The following is a 20,936-nucleotide window of genomic DNA, read 5'->3' on the forward strand; positions in this document are numbered from 1 at the left end:
CTAAGTATTTGTTCGGCCCTGCAGATTCTGAAATCACAGGAAGAGTGCTGTACATATATGCTTTGTGATTTTACTTCTTGAATTCCGTCCTAATTCAGGTCTGGGCATATTTTGGTGGAGTTGACTAGGAGAGAAAGATTTGGTCGCTCTGGTTTGCCCTGGGCCATCTGAACAGCTGTGTCAGCAGCAGGTCCTGGAAACACTGGGCTCACTGAATTTTGGATGTCATTCAAGAAGCAGTGTGACTCCATGGCAGGATCTCACTCACTGCCTGTTAACTGTTCCTCTGTGGGCACTCTGGAAGTCAAAATTCAATAGGAAGGCCACTTGAGAAATGCTTTTAATGAACTATACAAGTCAGTCGTCTGAAGAGAAGGCCGGTTCTGATACAGCAATGACACACGTTTCCTCACACTGATGCCAATTACAGGCCATAGGTATATGACAAGAAGGGGACACAGCTGTTGCAACCACGGCTGAATTATAGCGACTGACAGAAAACACACCTGGAAGTGGGTGTTTTCTCTGTGAAAAGCAGAGTGCAGCCTCCCATGCTCCACAACACCCTTTTCAAGTGTCCTTTCCATGAACTCTCCAGATGCTTTTATTTTCAATCATTGTTTTGAATTCACCAACCTAGTGATTGTTTGATTATCTTTTTCTCTTTTTTTTGGCTTCCTTTTGGAGGATGAAAAATTTAAGACTTTTTTTTTTTTTTTAGATCATGCATTTGCACAACTTTTGAATTCTTTGGAAATAAAATTACTCTTAATGAAACATCTGAAAACATGAACAGTGAACAAGCAGAGTTCTCCAGAATAATGGTGCTATTGTTACGTGATTGAATACTTGGGAGATTAATATCATGGTGTACTGGCATGTTGGTTAATTCTAGCCATAATTTAACAGTAAAACCTACTTAGGAAGGCAGGAGGCTGAACAGCTTGTCAGACACACACACACACACACACACACACGGAGCTCACACAATGACAAATTAATCACTGTTTATACACAGACAGTGTTGGCCTTATTTTTTTCATAATCTGTGGTTTAGGTAATAACGGCACTGTAATTTTAACTCTCTGTGCAGTTTGAATGTTGCTTAATTGTTTTATTACCATTGTATTTAGTGATACTAATGCAGGGTGCCAGCGGAATTTGGCTCTGTGTCCCTAAGTCTTTATTTACATAAGGCTGGCATTGATTTAGACTTGATAACACAGATCCCGTTGCTACTAGATTACTCTCAAATTGTTTGACCAAAGGCTATGGGGACATTTTAGGCCAAGTGAAATATAATTAAATTTCTGAAGAGTTTTCACATTCTCTAAGCCGGGATTTTCTTTTCAAGTTTTACAAATTTCCCCAGATGAGACCAAAGTGCCTTTTGCTGCAATTTTGACATGAGTTGTCTGCATGTATTAGCTATAGACTATGAGTACATGGCAGATGACAGTGTACAAAATCTTGCAAAAGGAGAAGAAAACCAGAGCCTCAAATAAAGTTCAAATCTACCTTTTTCAACTAGTCAGCTTTGGCAAAGGCAGAGTTTTGGTAACTGGAAAAGTTACCTTGACTCCTAATAGAAAGTTAATTTCTTTTAACTCCTAGGTTCAACAAAAATGCATGGAATTTCATGACTTTTGTGTGTGGATGTCATTAAACTGTGTGTTTACGACAGTGATGTGTATATGAAATCCTTGGGGATCTAGTTAAAATGCAGATTCTGATTCAGTAGGTCTGGAGCTGGGCCTCACGTTCTGCATTTTTAAGAAGCTGAAGGTGATGTCTGTGCCATGTTCCATAGACTGTACTTTGAACAGCAAGGTCACAAATCAAGAGACTTAAGCATGTGACATCTTTTGTAGGTGAAGAATTAGGCTTCAAAAATATGTACAGGTGTGAGACTATTAACTTAAGGAACTGAGAGTCTAGTAGGGCTTTTATCAAGGGAGAGGAATAAATATTGTTTTACCTCTTTGCCTTTTAGCTAAAGTTTAAACTTTCAAGGAATGCTATGCATACCTTCAGCTATTTTGTTTCTCTACATTAATGTGGCCTCATACCTGTATAATACAGAAATAGGTACGACAGTGGAAGCGACTTGAGGGTCATAAAAGATCCCATAAATTGGGTTGCTTTTGCTGAGTTTTTATTTTAAAATGAGCTTGAGTCGGCCAGCGGTCTGCATGCTACATTGTTGATGTTCTTGAAATTTTCCATCCTTCAGAAGGGAGGGGTGGACCAGAAATCTGCCTGTTCTTTGGCTTCTGTGGTGCCAGATGCCCCAGAAGGCTTATGGCTTGATAAAACATAAGCTTGTTTAGATAACCACACACAAGACCCATGTGTTACCTCCCGAAAGCCTTGGCTTTTTATATGGCATTACACTTGGAAAACATCATGTGGCATTAACCTAATCTGGAATAACCTAAATGGCTGATCCTGAGTACTGGGTGAAATACAGTAACTTTGTAGGACTTGGGTTTTGGGCTTTTCAATATAGAAAGTACTCTAATAGCTTATGTAATATTTGAGAGATGACTGGAAATAAGAGGAACATTTACTTCAGCTCTTAGTTTTGTCTCTGTGGTAACACCAGAAGACTTAGTTTTATTTTGACTGTCAACTACTTACTACTGGGATTATTTGAAAACCCTCTTAAGTAGTTTATTTTGCAGGGCATCAGTTTTCTAAGCTACAAGAGTCTTCTCCAGACCTAATGTAAACTGCCTCAAATTGACCAAAGTCTTGTGGAGACAGAACCTTCTATGCAGTATTTGGAAACATGGATGCTCTCTAGATAACGTCATTTTGAGTTGCTGACATTGCCTGTTTTATATTCAAGACACACACACACACACAAACACATATACATACATACACACACACATGCACACAGATTCAAGATCCTACTTCAAATTATGGTGAATTATAGAGACATAGTGAGACAGAACATTACAAACATTTACCTCTTCTAAAAATCAGACCGTGAGTTGGACGTAGTTCATGACGCAATAAAGTTACAGTATATTGATTTCTCATAAATAGCAGGAAGGCATGCCTGGAAACCTGGCCTAATTTAGTCCATCACGTTTCATTAAGGCACTGTTTACTAATCTGTAAAACTTAGACATTTTACTCATAAAGAATGATAATATTTTAAAATCAATAGTTTGAGAAACATTAGAGAAGCCTGCAACATGAAACATTGGTAGGGTTGTGGAGAAACCAGTATTCTGTGGGCGATACACCACTTTGGGAAACAACATGTGTTCTACATGCCTCAGCTGTTCGCCTCCCGAACATCTGCACCAGTGAATATGAAAATATTAATGATAGTGGTGTTCATAGTGTCAAAAATGAAGGGATGTGTATGGATAAACCTAAGTGAAAATAGATAGGAACTGTGATAAACAATTGTGAATTACCTGTTCAAAGGAACACTCTACCCCAGTGAAAATAAAAGAATCCCAGTCCCTTGCACCAGCTTGATTGAATTGATGATTTAAAATGTGAAATAAATGAGGTGTAGTAAAACATGTAAACTATAATTCATTGAAGTAAAGTTCTAACATGAGTAAAACAACCAATATATATCATATAATATGATAAAACAGTAGAGAAAAACAAGGGGTACTTTATTAGAGAATACAGGGGAGTGGTTATCTATAGAAGTAAGTGCAGGAAATGGGGTTAGAAAGAGGGAAACAAAGTATTTGACAATTATAAGCAATAATTTATTTCTTCAGCTCTGTGATATATGTTTATCTAAAAAGTTTTTACATCTTTTCTATATGTTATAAATAATCTCACATATTCAATACTCATTTATATATAAATACTTATTAATTTATTTATATAAATTAACATATAATTAATATATTTATTTATATAAAATAATATATAATAACAGTATATATAATACTATGTAATTCAATGTATAATTAAAATAAACACATTTATTATTTTCAATCTGAATTATTAAAAATTCAGTATTCTGAATTCTAACACAAACAAAACAATACAGGGTTATAAATAAACTAATATTAAAAAAAAAATCCGTGACTATCCCCAAACTTTTACCTTTTGAGTACAATATAGAAAATGTCAAAAAGCAATGCGTATTTTAAGTGTTAGAAATGTCTGTTTGTCTTTAAACTGCAGTTTGATAGTAAATACTTTAAAATATTCAGCTATCATAGAATAGGAAATTGAAGCTTCACGGTTTCAAAGATTCTTTTGAGTGTTTGGAAGGCCTGTCCCTTATGTGCAGTGAATGAATTTTTTCAGCATAGCGACAACTTGAAGTAGAAATATTAGCTATCGCTCAAACAAGATTAAATCTTTTCTCTTAGGGACTCTGCTGTAGGGGCTGTAGGAAGAGACCGCTCTATAAGTGCATGTACACAAAGACACACATACAAACACACAGATCTGTATGCTTTCTAATGTTGCTATTTTTTTGAGAAGCCTGTAATTTCCAGGAGGAAGCAGTAAATGTTAGCTCAAAAGATACGTGTAGGAAAATCAGTTCTAAAATAGGCAGGAGATCCAATGCAGGGGGCACGTGTTTGATCCTTGGTCAGGGAACTAAGATCGCACATGCCACCTGGCACAGCCAAAAAATTTAAAAAAATGAAAAAAAAAAAAATAGCCAGGAGACACATATATCAGCAGGTGTCAGCCATCCACACCTTTATTCTTTTGAAGTTCCTTGATATGATGACATACCCTGAAATGATGATATACTTGAAATTAAAAAAGGCAGTAGAAAGGCAGTAAATGAACTGTAACCCTTACATTCCTGAGGACATCCTTTGGTACTTGGTAACATTCACTAAAAATTAGATAATTAGTTAATTAATTTAATAGTAATAGCAATAATAATAATAGTAATAATAATAATAAAGATGCCTTTTTAAGTGTGTACATTGTAAACCACCTAATGAAGATCACTACTTTTACATACTTGCTTGTTTGTGTGTGTGGCTTACACTGTTCTAACAGTACTGAAATAATTTTTATGTTATATACTACATTGATTTTGGCATTGCTTATACTTAATAGTCATATAGAAAGTCTTTGAAAGTGTTAGTGCTGGATAAGGAATTATGTAAGTGGTGTGATATGTGAAACCCATAAACAAGAAAACCCATATGTAGGAAAGGAAATTAACCTACCTAGCAAGAGTTTGTGAGGTGAGATTATGAATAATTTCTGTCTTTCTATTTTTTTCTACATTTTCCAAATCTGATTTTATGAGATATAGCCCCTCTATAATGGAAAAAATAATCACTTATTAAAATGTCAGTGCTCAAGTGAGGAGTGGGCTGAAGACTGTTAGTAGAATTTCAGTCTTATGGGCATGAAATGTGGCTTTTCATTACATTTAATGTTAAGGAAAGTGGAACCAATTATGTTCCCATGGCACATGAAAGCTCATACCATCTAAACACATCAACTTTAACTTTGGTTTAGCAGTGGTTAACTTTAAGACAAAGGGGACAAGAGGCCACCTCCTGAGCAGAATATATTACTTCCTCTTTGTGGGTGAATTTCTATTGAGTAACACACATCTGTAAGCAGGGTACAATGAAACCCACACTAATCCAATTGGGAAAAATCATGTAGCTTCAAAAGGAATCCACCTGGCAATAGAATCAGGCTTATTTGCAAGACATAAATATATGTATGTGGGGATACAGGGCATATGTTATAATATTTTCTTCTCAAAACTACTATTTTTATTGCTATAATGAATTTTATGTCAGGGGCCTTAGTTTGTGTTTTGTTTTGTTTTTTTCCAAATTACTATGCTATGATATAGGTAAAAGTCTCTTTACACAATAAAAATCAATATGTTGCTGATGATTTATTAGCACCTCTATTTGTATTCTGTTTGTATATTTCGTCTTTATTCAGCCTGTGCCAAATGGTTCTAAACTAAGGCTCTTAGAGACTTGAAAGAAAACAGTAAAATTCCCTCAGAAAATGGAAGGATGGGAAGTATTATTTGCTGCTCCATGTCTGTGTGGCTCCTTTTCATTAGAAATATCATTAACCTCTGCCACCATGCTATTATTTTCTGAACGTTTTATTGAAAAACGCTCTCTAGTAGAAAAGTGCACTAATTGTCAGTGTACAGCTTCTTGGTGTGTTTTCACAAACTGAACACACCCATATCACCAGCAGCCAACTCACAGAGCAGGATGTGACCAGCACTGCAAACCTACACGCCGCTTCTAGTTACTAACTCCTTCCAAGGATAACCCCCATCCTGATTTCTAATACATAAACTTATATAAATAGAATCTTTTAATATGTGCTTTTGTCTGTCTGCTTCATTTTGCTCATCGTTGGAGATTCCTCCATATTGTTGCTTATGGCCATTGTTTGTCATTCGCATCACAGTGCAGTATTTTATCGTTTGAATAAATCCAATATATTATCCATTATATTGTTGTAAACCATTTTTAATACAAGGAAGAAGAAACACAGCTTCCCTAGTAATTTCATATGTTGTGGGTCTAACAAAAAAAAAGTTTCAACCTTGTTTTCTTGTAAGCTGATTTTTTACATAGGAATTAATATCCTCATCATTGTCTATTCAACCACTTTTCTTGAGCATCTATTCTCTGCTGTCTTCCATATGATGGCTGGGTGATACAAACAAGGAGGATGGTTTCTGTTCTCAAGTAACTCTCAGGAATAAGCCTGTGCTTATGTGCAGTGGGAACAGAGCTACAAGGAGAAAACACCAGGCCCCCTGGGAGAGGGGATGCTCCTAATTCAGCTAAAAGAACAGATGATGACGGAAATCTTTCTGGAGGAGACACACCGATAGGAGGCAAAGGAAGTTGTGAGTAGAGAGGCAGGGGGAAAGGAAGACAATTCTAGGCTGGTGGAATTGCATTTTAGCAGTGAATATTCTGGAACCTTCCAGGAGTCAACTTTGGTTGGATTTGGGGGCTCACACTGGGAGATGATGAGATTGGAGACCAGAAAGAGAAACAACTGGCTGTCTTCCCTGACGGATGTAGTAGAAATGAGATATGTAAAGCACTGTGGGGCAAAGAACTGTTGAGCGCAAAATTATTCTTGGATTTTTTTTACTGAGGTGATACTGCAACCCAGTTGAGTAACATTATACATAAAATATAATGAAAGTGAAGAGTTTATTTTGGTGTGAGTAGTGTCTGTAATGGATTCTTAAGGCACAAGTAAACACAGGGAGTAAGGAGAATAGTTAATCAAGCACAATGCATCTGCCAGTAAGTGATTAACTTTGATAAGTTTTTCCTTTTTTAATTTGCACCACAGTTTAGAACAGCTGCTTTTATCATTCCTGGAGGAACATTATCACATCATCAGATGTTTACTGTGTTACTACTAGGTGTAGATGGTCTGCACCATGAGTATGTATAAAACATGGAGTCTCCCCTTCAGTATTATGGGACATGATCTGTGCTTACACACAAAATTCATAGTCATAGATTTTTCAAGAAAGTATGCAAACAAGGCTTTGGTTGTGATAGTATAGATATTATGTTACACTGAGAGCATCTTAAGGGACCTTATAGTGGACATTAGAGACCATATATTCAAGCTTTATTAAATAAGAGTTGATCAGGTAAAAAGAATCTATAAGAAGACATGATAGTCTTCCTGATATGGGGAGCATATTGAATTTTCCTTGCATTTTCCCTTTAGCCCTGAACCTCCCCAAGTGGAATGGACTAAAAAAGTCTCAGAGATGTGTACCTTGTCATGCAAAACATTCTCCCAGTGGAAAGAAAGGAAAGCACTCAGAGGTGTGTGTACACCTGCAGTGATAGTGGGAAGGGTTAAGACCAATGAACAAGCAGCCACTGATAACTGAATGGAGACAGCACTGCACACATTTTGCAGTCCACTCACTTTCTTAATTATGTTTTTCAGAATGTATTTATAATATAAGCTTAAATTGTCCGACTATTAAGTAATTGAAAGATTGAACATCACTCCAGCAACTACTGTTTTGGAGAATCAACTGCTATAAGCTTATTACTAAGCTGGAATGCTTAACATGCATTCTTTTATTGTCTTCTCACTTACCTGGTGTGATAGTTATATATTTTTACATACAATTTTTAAAATACTATGACTAATACAGACAATCTATAAAACAAATAATCTTCACAGAGGTAAATGGACTGCATCATTGATTTATGTTATGAATTATTTGAATATCCATTGGACAGTGAGCTTTCTGCTATGGTAACACAAGGACTGAATCTTTTGGAGTGATACAGAAGAGCTTTATCCAATATTTTGTATTTATATTGGAAAGTTTCTAACTTCCTCAACATTTTATGTGAAGAGATTGATGTGTTGACAAAAATGGCTGTGTTCTCATCCACTTGGGTACCTTGTTTTATAAGTTTTGAAATTAAAGATATGAGATGTAAAAGTTGGGCTTGGTTTTCATCTTTTCTGCTTCTGGTATGTGTGAGCTTCATGGGGCCACTTCTCTCTACATGACATGGTTTTGTCTATTTTTCCCACTGCAAGTTCTGATTCTTTTAAATGAAGCAGTGGCATTCTTGTATTAAAAAAAGCTTAGAGTACCTGCTCTACTATACGAAATTCCTCATTCAATATATTATGTCAGTTCTTTTTCTTGAGTGTCTTTGTCAATTTAAAATAACATAATGCCATAAAACATTTTACAACAAAGACTTTACAACTATTTCATATTTTGGCTCTTGAATGATGTTATAACTCACTCTCTTTTTGAATGAAATGAAGTGAATGTGCTCAATATAAGATCTAAAACGTGATGTATCACTGTCAGTAGGATATGCACTTTGTCACATTGCAAAGTGGAAGATATATCTGTGCCTAGATATACTTACTCTCATTGACACTCTGATTGTCTTCTCTGATTTCACAACCTTTAGCCCATTCTTGTACAACTGTGACTCTAATGTGAACTGTACGCATAATGCAAAAATAGCTTTGCATCAGAATTTACATTCTGATGTTGGGGATGTGATATATGGTATTCACTCATTTATTCATTCACCCAACAAACAATTATTGAGTGAGCCCTGCATGTAAGGCTAGGGATATAAAATAAATAACACCTATGCCCTACCCTCGAAGAGCTCATCTTCAGTATTAGGATGGTCAAAGGTATAGTACAGCACAGTACAATGCAGTATTGATAAAGTATTGCATTTTTGTCGTTGGCACAATTGATGATACAATGCACTTTCTAATAGAGGTATGCTCAATGCCATGTTGGATCATAACCAGAACTGAAATGAGCTACTTGGGGAAGAGAGAAAAGGCATCAGAGAGAAGATGCCAGTTGAGCTGGAGGAGGAAAGGTAGTGACAAAGAAAATCTGGGTGGGAATTAGAAGGAAGCTAAGTAGCCTAAGCGAGGATTGGGAGCTACTACTTTATTAGTAACAACTCCATCACAGAACTTTCCTGAGAACCTGATTATGTGCTTTGGTACTGAGGGATATCATGGAAACTGAGCATGTGCTCTGAACAGCTGATTCCACTGCTACTAAAACACGGCTCTCAAAATGGTCACATATGCTACATATTTGATGCAGTTTTTTTTTTTAATAGGTTGAGTCAATAGATGATGTCAGAATTTTCCGAATCTGAGGTCTGATGTCTTCCCCAAATGGCAAATGTCAATTCTGCTGTGAAGCTATGTTTTACATTATGCATACAGTTCACATTAGAGTCACAGATGTACTAGAATGGGCTACATGTTGTGAAATCAGAAGCTTCTTTAAGAAAGAAGTTTCTCTAGAAGTGAGTTCTAACAATCTATGATGAATGTCCAGCTATACTATGTCCAATGACTTTTGGTCATTTTTGTGCCTTTTGGAGCTGCAGTCATGTCCAACGTGTACAAAAGACTTGCAAATGTTTTTGTGACCCCAGGACTGGCCAGGGGACTGACTTTTACCCAAGTTTATTCATTATGCTTTAAGGACAGTGTGATTATCAAGGAAAGAGTAGGGATTTTGTAGCCAAATGCACCTGAGTTCAAATATAAGCAATGTAACTCAATAGCTGTGTCAACTTGGGCAAATCACTTAAGGTATCTAAGTTTAATTCTTCATCCTTAAAAAATGAGAATAATAATATCAGCTTATTAGGTAGTTGTGAGAATTTGGAATAAAATACCTAATGCACTCTGTGTAGTGACCAGCATATAGCAAGTGCTCAATTAATGGTATATGCATATTTGTTTGTGTGTAAGTGTAGTTCACTCATTAGTAGGTGTTTCTGATGTGGAAAAAGTTGTCAGGTTCATAAAATTTACTTAAAAATCAGCAGATTTTCATAGACATTTATTATTCATCCAACTCTGTCCTGGATATTTCAGGGATGTCCACAGAAGCATAAAGCATTATATAGACCCCTGAAAAATCAAGGTCTGGTTGAAGAGACAATCTCATGGGGAACAAACAAATAATACCATAAAACAGGAAAAAAATAATAATAATGCTAGATGATTTTATGCAGGCCATGAGCACAACAGCTATGCAGATTTGGGAGAAATAGCTGGCAGACAATGGGTCAGAACATACATTTTGCCCTGGAAGGATCTATGTTATTTAGAATGAGAAGGGGCAGCTGGAGGACATCAGGACAACGTCACAAACTGGCAGCCATCAAGCTCAGTCTGCCTAGAAGAGTGTTTTCACATTGTTCTATAAAAACTCTAAGACAATCTTGAAAAATTGAGAAATATTGCCTGAAAATCCAGATTTCTTTCAGAAACAATCAGAAGGCCTTGCAACATTTGGATCCCATTCCCTTGTGGTAACAATGGCCAGAGACAGGATGCAGAGCCCCTCCAGCTGGGGCTTGAGTTGTCCAGGTCGTCAGAGTCTCCACCCTGTACACACGTTACTACCCAACTAGTTTCTGCCCCAGAGATGTTTTCAGAGAAGGGAGAAAGGGGAAAACAGCGAGTTCAACTTTGTTGCATTTTTGAGATGTTGCATTTTGCATTTTGAGATGACCATTCCATCCAAAGGGAAATATCCGATAATTCTTATTTTTCCAAAGGGAAATAATTAATAACTCTAAATATCCAATAACTCTAATTGTATTTTCTAGACTGAGGTTTGAGGGTGAAGGCAGATCTAGAGAAAGAAATATGAGATGGAAACACAAAGAAATGGAAATTCAAAATGTGATAATGAAGGAGATTTTTAATCAACGGTTCTCACAGTGTGATTCTTGGTTCTAATTTGTGAGCTTGTTAGACATTCACTTTCTTGTACCTCATCCCAAACAATCAAAACTCTGAGGTTGGAGCCCAGAGTTGTAAGAAGCCATCCAGCTGATTCTGATACATGTCCTTCCTGGGAATTAGCAGTCTCATGGATATTGTAGCACTAAAACAAAAGTGGGCTAAGGATTACGCTTGAGGTGCACCAACTTTTAGGAATCTAGAGGAGAAGAAAAGCCAAGTGAAAGAGATAAAGGGATAACTTGTCTGCAAGAAAGGAAAATAAGGACCAGGTTAGTGTGCTGCATGGAACCCAAGGGAAGAATGTTTCAAAATGAAGGTTTTCCAGGGGGTTAAATGGTAGTGAGAAGTCAAGGATGATGATAACTGATTTTTTTACTTATTAAGAAGTTACTAGTTAATTTTCAGTTATGTTCCAATAATAGAAGTGCAGTATTTAGGATGTAATTAGAAATTAAGAAGGAAGAAGTAGAATGAGCAGAGCAATCAATCAAGACCACTCTGTCAAGGAATGAAAAGAGAGAAACTTGATGATAGCCAATGTATAGGAAGAAATGATCTACAAATGTTCAAGGGCAAGCAGAGGGGAAAGAGCCCTGGTGCTGGGGAAAAAAGATTAAGTTTCAGAAAACATAGGTGATATATAGGGAAACAAGGGCACAGACATGGCAGGGATGAATGGGAGTTGGAAGAGAGAAAAGGAGAAGCAATGGCTTCCTTTTTGAGACAGGAGGTTGGCAGGAGGCACTAGAGCTGAGAGGCAGGCCCCATGCTCTGAAGCCAGACAGCCCGGGATTTTGCTTTTGCTACTTCCTAGTCATGTGACCTTGAGAAGGTTACTTCAGGTGTTTCTGTATCAGTGTTCTTGTCCGTAACACAGCTAGTGACCACATCCAGGGCTTGTTGTGATGACTAACAAGAGCGAATATACATAGGGAGCCTAGAAGAGGGGCTGGCCCATAGAAAGTGTTGTAAAAGTGTCAACTAAATAAAACAAATAGGGATGGACATTAGAGAGGTTTTGAAGGGAGGACCCATGAATCCTGATAGGATCCTTTGCTTCTGGTAAGAGAGGTATTTAAAATCTCTGAAATCTAAAATCCACTTACAGAAGACCAGGATTGGGCCCTTGAAGACCAAACGGCCTTGGAGTGGGATGCTATTGACAGCCAACCATGCATGGATGAACTAGGAGTGGACAGCAGTGAGAACCAAGGAGGGCCAGGGTAAAGATGTGGTCCACCAAGTACCATGACTTGTTGGCTGCTGGCTGGGAGAGGGGGAACTTGAGAATGAGTGGGCCTGTGGTAGTAACTGGAGCAGTGGGTACTGGTGGGAGGTTAGAAGGCAGATGCATATGGAAAGGTAGTGGGGGCTGCATGGAAGGGGCTGAACTTTGAGATCAGACTGAGCAAGGAGTTAGGTGTTGCCAGGAGGAGACTGTGTGAGTGGAGGAGAAACTGTGAATTGACTTGGAGCATAAATGAGAGGTCATATGTGTGTCAAAGCCTATGCTTCCTAAGGGGCCTCTGCCAGCACGGAGACTGGCTCTATCAAATAGTCAAGAGATATTGTTGTCCAAGTTATGCATGGACATTTGTATGCTACATGGTAAGTGTATAGGTAATAAAGCGTAAGGTAGGCTTTAGTAAGACAATGGAAGAAATTTCAACGGGTCACCCATTGTACTAGGAAGTTTAGCACACACTATTTTATTTCATCTTTACAGCCACTAAAAAAGCAGGCCTAGTGATTACACTATACAGATCAGCAAACTGAGGTACCAAGGTGTTGAGTAGTTTGTTTGTTTCACATCCTATGGGTGGTACAGGTCAGATTCAAGTCCATAGTTTTTTTTAACTTCTTATTTTATATTGGACTATAGTTGATTAACAAGGTTGTGTTACTTTCAGGTGTACAGCAAAGTGATTCAGTCATACATATACATGTATCTATTCTTTTTCAAATTCTCAAGTCCATATTAATTGGTTCCAAAGCCTATTCTCTTTCCTCATTAGCAGAACAAATATTAAAGGATGTTAAGCATGCTGAAATGTGCTATGATTGGTTGTATAAAGTACCCAAAAGGATGTGATTTGCCATCCCATTTGTTTGCATGGAAATCTCTTTCTCGCAAGCTTTCTCTAAGATGACAGGCTATATACCCTAACTACATAACATAAATACATAACCTAAAATGTAACCCAAGAGTTAACAAGTTAGTGATTTTTGTTTTGTTTTGTTTCAGAATTTGAAAGTATTCATTTTCAGTCTAGTATATTCATTCCAGCTTTACATCCATTTCTCATTAAAGAACCAGCAAAGACACTAACCAGTTACTAATCGTTATTTGCCTGCCAGTTATTTTTTTCATTAGTACTCTAATTCAATCAAACTAGGAACTAGCAACTAGTTATTTCAGATGAAGGAAGAGAGTTACATAGATATTGTCCATGTGTTTTCTTTGGACTTTCTAAAAAGTCCCTGACAAAAATTTCAAAGCAGCTGTCTTTGAGTTGTAAGTTGTCATTATATTAGGTAAATGAAAAAATTATTATTAATTTTATTTATTTATTATTATATATTTATTATATATTTATATTATTATTATTATTATTATTATAAAAATTATTAAGCAAAAACTCTGAAAAAATTTGTAGTCCATCTTTTTCAACATAGAATATCATTTGAACAAAAGCAAATGCTGTTTGCAGTTTTGAAAGTAGTTCTCCGTGGCTATAGAAAGTTCCCTCAGACTGTGAATTTTGCAGATAACAAACCACACATGCTTTGGTGTTTGTATGTCATTCTCTTTCTTGAAGTGGTGGTTCTCATAACACTATCAGCAACATCAGCATCACCTGGGATCTTATTAGAGCTGCAAATCCTTCAGACCCACCTCTTACCTGCAGAGTCTGTATTTCTGGGAGTTGGGCCCAGCAATCCATGTGCTAATAAGCCCTCCAAGAGATTCTGGGGCACATCAAAGTCTGAGAACCATTGTCTTAGAGTTGGTCAGATTGTAAATGCAGCATGACAGCCCTAGGATCATGGTGAACCTATTTGTAGCGTGAAAACAGTAATGTACTAAATAGTAATACATGTGTCTAAAAAAGAAATTTTTTTTTAGAATTGTTTTTCTTATCCCTAAGAAGTATAAAAAACATTTCTGATTGTCAAAATGTTACCCCTTCTTTAAACACTTCCTCCTCCTTGAAATTTTCTTCAATTCTCCCAGCTAGAAACTCTTATTTTGTTTTCTTTGGAGTGTGCTAGTCCGAAGTTGTAAATTAAAAAGGACATTTCGGGCTTCCCTGGTGGTGCAGTGGTTGAGAGTCCGCCTGCCAATGCAGGGGACACGGGTTCGTGCCCCGGTCCAGGAAGATCCCACATGCCGCGGAGCGGCTGGGCCCGTGAGCCATGGCCGCTGAGCCCGCGCGTCCGGAGCCTGTGCTCCGCAACGGGAGAGGCCACAGCAGTGAGAGGCCCGCGTACCACAAAAAAAAAAAAAAAAAAAAAAGGACATTTCTGTTTGTGCAATAAACTTGTGACATTTACTTGGTGTGGATTCAAGAGTATGATTATCTCTGGGGGGATAAAAAGAATGCCCAAACTACAAGGCCAAGAACCAGGTTCTAGAGTATTAGTTGTCTGTTCTGGGTGATACTTATTGGCCTCTGTTGTCACACACACATGTGGGTAACAGAGAACTTAGAGGTGTTAGGTGAGGGCTTGGTGGGACCCACTGCCAAATCACTGTGTCAAGAATTTAAGGAGGTCTCATCTTCATTCCCTTTATCAAAGCTCACCAGATCTTGAATAAGAAGTTATTGTGTTAGTTTGCTAGGGCTACCATAACCAAGTACCACTTAAGCAACAGAAATTTATTTTCTCACAGTTCTGGAAGCTAGAAATATGAGATGAAGGTGTCAGAAGTGTGATTTCTTCTGAGGCCTCTCTCCTGGCTTGTAAATGGCCATCTCTTCCCTCTGTGCCTTGTGGTCTTTCCTCTGTGCCTTTGTCCTAATTTATAAGGATGTCAGTCATATTCGATTAGGGCCCATGCATAGGACTTGGTTTTACCTTACCTCTTTATTTTTTTTTCATATATCCATTCTTTATCAAATTCTTTTCCCACTTAGATTGTTATATAATATTGAGCAGAGTTCCCTGTGCTACTATAGAGTATACCTTACCTCTTTAAAGGCTATCTGCCCAAATATAGTTACATTTTGAGGTGTTGGTATTAAGCCTCAACATATGAAATTTGAGGGGACATAGTTCTGCCCACAATAGTTATTCCTGGCTTTGACCACTTGTTTGTAGCATGAATTTGTTAATGACTCAGAATGTTAATGGGCTGTAGACTTGTTCTCTTGTAGATGGAACCTGGATGATGTGGTCCCTCAAAGAGATAGTCCCACCACATTCCTACTGGATCTCAAAAGCCATAGATATACCCCATTAGCATCCCCAAGTGCCAAAGAATGAATGAGCATTCTAGAAGTAGGCAAACAACCACATTGGCTAAAAGGATAATATTCCATCCATTAAATAAATGTAATACCTTTGTTCTTGTCTTGGTATCAGTATAGAAGGCATGTGAAAAATGAGTTAGCTGGGAGCTGATTGACTGCAGAAACTATTTTCAGTCTCTGCCTGTATTACCTGAATTAATATACACAGTGGGTGATTCAGTAAAAGGCTTTAAAAAGAAATTCTTTATAGAAAAATCCCACCGAATTGATGTCTTCATAATTGATGAAGAGTAGACCCATAATTGCTCTATTTTCTCCTCAGTTTTGGAAAATAAAAGATTCCATTAGTTTAAATGAGGCTTGTATGTGGAACAATCAAGGGTATCAACAAATGACTCAGATGCTATTTAAGAATAAGAATAAATGTCAGAAAGAATTGACTATTTCTTTAAAAAATTAAATGTAAATATTTTATTGACAAGCTCAGGTAAGTGTATTTTTTAGAGTTGATAGACAACACATAAATTATAAAACTCAGTTGTGAAAACTCAAAATGTAGTAAGTGGGTGGTTATTGTGCATTGGCTCCTGTTTGTGATCACAAAGTCCTCTTAGACTATAAAGACAATGTTATTTGGAACCGGGGTGTGTTTGGAGAATTTATGGGCACTCAGGATAGTTGGTGACTTTGTAGATATGACATGGAGTTGTTTATTTTTATATAGAAAAGTGCCCTAGCAGTGCTGTCTTAGGTGCTTCTCATACTGGCTGGAGAAGGCACTGAGCCCAGATGGAAAGAATTATGGTTAAAAAAAATGTGTTCATTTATTTGTTTCCCCCAAGAAGTTGAAACACCCCCAGGAAGTTGACTGTGGGTGATATTTTATCTCTTCTAGCTTCAGGAAGTGAAAACATAGAAGAGAGAATTGGGGACCCCGCTGAGGTGTCTATTTCCAGGCATTGTTCAGTAATTGGGTCACATATTTTCCTCTAATATCAGACTTTGCTTTCCACTTGTGGGTGGCATAAAAAAAAGAAAAAAAGCTTTCTGAACACTTAAGGTCTTGATCTAAACTCCAAAACGGGGAAGAGTAAATAAGTAATATAATGTAAGTTTAGGAATAATTTTACCTGAGAAATATTTTTTTTCTTTAGAATATATAAAAAAAATAACTTTAGTCAGTAGTTTTACTCTACTTTGACAAGACATAAGAGAAATTTAATACAATTCTTCACAGGTACATTATATGGGTGGTTTTTGTCTTTATGGTGGTTTTAGGTCTTTTCAAAAAAAAAGTCTAAACTTGATTTACTTACATCAGTGGCTGACTTTGCAGGGCAGGGAGGATACAGCACCAGTCATGCAGAAAGTCCCTGTTTGTCATCGTGAGAGTTCAGACATGAATTAGAACCAATGGCCCATTAAATACATTCTCTTGTTGTTTAAAGCATATTCTAGCTTTGTGAAATAATTTTTAATGCAGAATCTTGTAACTGAGCCAAGGACTGAAATTCCTGTAGCTCCAGCCAGAGTAGAGGCTGAACTAGCAAGTTGTGTTCTATGGTTTTGTGATTCTGGACCATTGGAAAGTCTCGCCTAGAGAGTAATTAGGAATAGGGAAGTCAAGAAACAGCATACTTTGCTTTTTGGCATATGTGTGCGTGTGTGTGTGTGTGTGTGTGTGTGTGTGTGTGTGTGTGATTTTTCCATGTATAGTAGTATTATAATACTTTCTGAATAATAAAATTATTTTTTTAAGAAAAATGTTGCTTGCTAAAGTAGTCACAAATGTTTTCTACAGGAAAGCATTTCACTTTTTTGGCCATTAAAAGACTGATAGTGATCTTTTGCATATACTGAATTTTATGAAGAAGAAATCCTCGTAACAGTGATACAGTAGGACAACATGGACACCATAGGTTAAGAGTCCCATTGTGAGACAGAATTCACTATGAGATACAGTAATTTTCAATTTCCTCTTTAAGAGACAGAGCTAAATTTTAATTTAGAAGGTACTTATGGAAGAATTTCAGGAGTGGCTTTAGAAACAAAAGAAGGATTTTTGTCTTAAGGGTTTATGTGCCTGATGTGAGATGGTTATCAATGTTCTAAATTCTTTTTCTTCCTCTGGTTTTTACTTCTTCCATATTGTATTGATGGGTGCTTTGTATGGGGAAAAATGTTTCAGCAGATATTCCCTTTTTTCTCTCTTTTTGTTTTCTTCTCTAAGATCCATATAATTTTGCAAATGTTTACTTGCCTGAATAGTCCAAACCTAGCAAACATCACTGTAGTTAATGGGTACGGTTATAGGTACCTTTAAACATTGTCTACTGAACACACTGTTCAAATATATTATTGTACTGGTTATTTTCCTAAAAGAGAAACTCTTGGGATGAAATAGAGCTCTAAAGAGAGGCTGTATGTATGTCCTGGGGGTAGGGGAAGGTGGAAGGAGGAAGAATTTTGGGGAGAGTGGGCTTGTATATACAAGGTGTTAAAACTAGTTCAAAGAGCATTTGAAAAGCTAGATATCTGTAGGCAACTTATAAAGGAACATTAGGATAAGAATGTCAGTTTAGATACAAAACTAATTAATGTTGAACATGGCAATAAGCTGTAACTTTAGGGTTATCTTTTCCACTGGACAGAAATTATTTGCATCTCTGCTCAATAAAAATCTACAAGTTAAAATAAAATGAGGCAACAGACAGTTTGTCATACTAAATAAACCATGAAAAGATTTGAACCTATGGGTAATTGTATGATTAAATACAGTGAGAATATAGTTAATAAAATTCCAAACATTAAAAATAACATTATAAATGCAAATTATCCTTTTAGCAAATAACGTTACCTTCCAAGTTTCTTAGTGGAAGATTTTGACAGTCTAAGTAGTAGCGTTTTAAGCTGGGATTTGGGACAGAACCTTAACCCCCTTTCCACTTCTTATCTACCTCAGAGAATGCCAAGGACTGGAGACAGTTTTATGTAGCAGATAACAGCAAAAAAGTGATTGTAAGAAAAGCTAGTATTAAATGAGCACTTTCTCTATGCCAGCCAGTGTTATCAGCACTCTAGGTGAACCCCACAACCTTATGAGGTAGAGCCTGTTACCATCATTTTATAGGTTTACAAGTAGATGTACACAACTTTAAATAAATATCATCTAAATCAATATAAAAATAGGTTTATATCATTATAGATGGTGAAATGACACAAAGAGCACATAAGACTTAATCAAATATACCCTGGTTGAACTGAGATTTGAGCCATGGAAGTTTATTGCCACAATATATTCTTTTAATGACTACATTGCATTGCCCTGGAGATCAAATACTTGGATCCCCAAAGACGTGAAGGTTGATTGAACAAGACGACTTGATATATGTAGCTTTTCTATTTTAGAGGCTGCATGCTATATTAGTTAAGCACTGCACCAAACTCAAAAATCCCATATTCAAGTCCCTATTGGAAGTTTCACAAATTATATGATTTTGATCAAGTTAATGATCTTTTAGAACATACTTTCTTCATCTGCAAAATAGTAAGAGACACTTTCAACCCTAGCTCTCTTCGATTTTGTTTACTGTAGGGTTATCATTGTAATGAGGCAGGAAGGGCAGGTGTACTAAAGATGCAAGTAGCTGAAGCGTCAGGTTTATGCTGGTGAAATCTACCCAGTTCAGCTTTGGACAGCTCCAGCCCAGTTCGACTGACTTAAGAAGGGCGGAGCTTATAGGTGGGAATCATCTCAGACTCCTTCCACTGATCTCATACAATTATTCCTGTTTCTGTTGTGACCTACCAATAGCTCAGCTCCTACTGGAATGATTTTCAAGGCTGTAGGTGATATTAATATAATGATAGCTATTCCATTGGGGGAAAAAAAGAGGCAAAGGCATTTCTAGCACTATGCTATTTTCAACACTAGAATTTTAATAAATGACCACTCCAAGAATTTAATGCTCCAAAGAATTAGTGGTATAGTACAAGGTGATTACAAATGGAAAAGAAACATTGGTGGTAGGGAACCTAGTTCATTAATACACAGAATGTTTAATATTTATCCTCCTAGTTCATTAATACACAGAATGTTTAATATTTATCTTATGTTCTTATACTTCCTTAGGAACATAGAATTAAAGGAAAACTTGCCAAATATTTTGTGACCATAGCTGAAATCTTGAACATAAGATGAGTTGTTAATAAACTTGGTAGTTAAGTTTGCTTTATAACTTCTCCATGTACTTATGTTGATCTAGAAGCATGCTTCATGGAATCCTAAAGAAGGACAGGGTCTTAGGACTTATCTTCTTCAGTCCTATCATTTATACCTCATAAATAGGCTCAACAAAATTGTTTCATTCTCCATATGACCCATCTTTGAAAAAAAAACCTAGACTAGGTCTTCTGCAAGAGATGATAAAATAATTAAAACATTTATGATGTAAATATATAGATATATTATGGTAGAAATTTTATTGTAGAGGAAGCACCGTGGATAACCTATATCATTGATTATTTACAGCAAAATTTTATTTAGCTTCTATTACCGGTGGTGTTAGGTGTGGAGAATACAAAACTCAGTCCTTATCCTCAATTAACTTACAGTATAACTAATACCTTTTTAGTAGCAAAAACAAAGTCATATTTATCCTACAACCTGCTAGGAAATCGCAACATTTCAATTTAACCCTCTCCCAAATCATGAAAAGTGATTGTTCCAATTTTCATTTTTACAAATGAGAAAACGGGCTTGGATAAGTTGTGCTGAACTGTTCAGAGTTACAGCGCTAGGTAAGCGCCCGAGCTAGACACAGGCCCTGATCAGCCTGGCTCCAAGGCCTGTGCATTTTTCCATGAATCCACAGAGTGTGATTTACTTTGATCACAATCACACACAATCCCCTCTTAGCCACCTATGACAGCCTGACGGGTTTATTTTCGAAGGCTCAACCCAGTGATTATGTAGGGTAGGAAGCCCATTCTCTAGTTATAAAGAGGAGCTGGTGAAAAGAGGTCATCCAGCTGTGAAATGGGGATTCAGAGCTTGTTTTCTTGGTTTATTCCTGCTCAATTGTGTGTGCACCGATGTTTATTACGGTGTTTTAAGTGTCTTCATTGGGCTACAATAACATGGATTTTTTTCTTTTTTTCCTCTCTCTCTCTGTCTTTCAG

General features: G+C 36.8%; 1 protein-coding gene and 1 pseudogene across 9 annotated transcripts in view; both read left to right on the forward strand.

The window, feature by feature from the left end:
* RBMS3 (RNA binding motif single stranded interacting protein 3) overlaps positions 1 to 20,936 on the forward strand; it is a 716,964-nt gene that overhangs the window by 214,055 nt on the left and 481,973 nt on the right. The window lies entirely within an intron of this gene.
* Positions 1 to 20,936, forward strand: part of LOC149748233 (DNA primase large subunit pseudogene) — a 91,877-nt pseudogene that overhangs the window by 33,403 nt on the left and 37,538 nt on the right. The gene's annotated exons all lie outside the window — the stretch shown is intronic.

The sequence above is a fragment of the Delphinapterus leucas genome, chromosome 10, assembly GCF_059928025.1.
Source record: "Delphinapterus leucas isolate spDelLeu-1000000601 "Yukka" chromosome 10, BTC_Dleu_Yukka2, whole genome shotgun sequence".
In the NCBI taxonomy this organism is placed as follows: Eukaryota; Metazoa; Chordata; class Mammalia; order Artiodactyla; family Monodontidae; genus Delphinapterus; species Delphinapterus leucas.